General features: G+C 37.6%; 1 long non-coding RNA gene across 2 annotated transcripts in view; it reads left to right on the forward strand.

Moving 5' to 3' along the window:
- LOC107621894 overlaps window positions 240–1,765 on the forward strand; it is a 3,806-nt gene continuing 2,280 nt past the window's right edge. The window contains exons 1-3 of one of the 2 annotated variants that reach the window (XR_001615980.2): window positions 240–778; window positions 1,063–1,152; window positions 1,302–1,358. This is a non-coding gene — a long non-coding RNA (uncharacterized LOC107621894). Of the gene's footprint in view, window positions 779–1,062; window positions 1,153–1,301; window positions 1,536–1,765 lie in introns of those variants that run through there. The other variant, XR_001615979.2, reaches the window with a different exon arrangement.

The raw sequence follows: 1,765 nt of genomic DNA on the forward strand, positions 1-1,765 counted from the left end.
AAGAGGTCAATGGCCACGCTTTTATGGGGGTGGCAATTGATTCAAAATTTGGCCAACCTTTTTTTGCCACGCTTAAAAAGCGTAGCCATAGAGAGAAACCGGCACGCTTTTAAAGCGTGGCGACAGAGTTTTATTACAACGGCGTTTTTAAAGTGTAGCTGTTTTCTACAAGTCTTTTGGCACGCTTCAAAAGTGTGGCCAAAAGGTTTTCCAAAAAAAAGTTTTCAAAGAACTCGCGCGTGGCCTTCGAAATGTCTCTCAAACTTCATTTTTTCCTTCTTTCACAAAACTCCTTCAAACATTGTGCCTCACCCTAAGTCATTCAGCTAACCCTAAGCCCTCTCTTCATTGTGGCTCACCCTAACCCTCTCTTCATTGTGCCTCACCCTCACCCTAAGCAGGACACCCTCACGCTCACCGTGACCCTCACCACTCCGCGAAGAACGTTGCTGCGCTCGCAATGACTCCGTCGACAATCTCTCTTCCGGCACCCCTAACCCTCCGCTCTGGCGGTGACTCTCTTTGGCGGTGACTCCCTCCGCTCACTTGCGGTCACAAATTGTCTATCCAATGCTCCCTCCACTGCCTCCTCGAAGCCCTAACCTCCTCTCACCATCTCCGTCGCTACCTCACCACCGCTAACCTCGAATGTTCTCTCTTCTCCACCGACCAATGTTTTGCCTCGGGTCACCAGCTCGCAAAGCAAGGATTAGAGGAAGATGTTGTCGTCGCCGATGAGGTAGCTGATGTTGTCACGCCGTCCAAGTCCACTGTTTGGGTGCGATTCGTTTTTACCTTTTGTTATAATCTTCATTTTTTGCTGTTGGGTAAGATGCAAGATTATAACCCCCATATTCTTTCTTCCTTCTTATATAATTCTGATAGGAGATAAGTTAGTTATTCATCTGGTAGCTGAAACTATTTAAATGTTTCATGCCTCATTTTGTTCACTAAAATCAGCAGATGTATCCTTAAATGTTTTTCAGTCTCCGGTTTAAAATGTTAACTGTGATTTGAAACTAGTTTTATGGAATCTTTTTAACCAATTAATTCACATAACAGGGACCAGGATACGCTTATGTTGCTGTTCCTGGAGGAAGAATGTGCTACCTGTCAGAACTTTTTCAATTTTAATTCTGGACACTTGCCTAAGTAACTTGGCCTCGTATATGAACACATTTATTAAAGAATTTAATTTTAATATACTGTAAAAATTTTATATTATCATATTCACTCAGTTATTCACGACTGACTAAAACTTACAACTTGTCTCCGCTGATGATGCTTCTTTTTTACGGCAGGAATATCCCATAGAGGTCGCGTTTTAAAGCTGGAAGTATTGGACACTATACCAGCAGGTAATGCCTCGCTTCCCCTAGGCTTGCACTGGTTCTACTAACTAGGATAAACAAATATAAGCACCAAAGTTTACAAAATTTGCAAAATAAAAGAAAGCTGCAAAAATAAGTTAGATAAACCACCAAAATTATATCTGAATAATTTTATTGTTAATAAAAATATATTTGAATTTTATTATTGATAAAAATGTTATTAAATAATTTAAAAATACAAAATTTAAATCACTAAAAAACGATTCATATATAAAAAATAAAAAAATTTTCATAATAATTAATAACTGTTTTTTCAGTGTTTTTTATATATAAATCGTTTTTCAATGGTTTAAAATTTCTATTTTTTAAAATAAAAAAATTAGTATGAACGTTTTTTAGCATAGTTTTAAATTAGAGATATAATCTATTAAAAA

This window comes from Arachis ipaensis, chromosome B10 (genome assembly GCF_000816755.2).
Source record: "Arachis ipaensis cultivar K30076 chromosome B10, Araip1.1, whole genome shotgun sequence".
NCBI classification, from domain to species: Eukaryota; Viridiplantae; Streptophyta; class Magnoliopsida; order Fabales; family Fabaceae; genus Arachis; species Arachis ipaensis.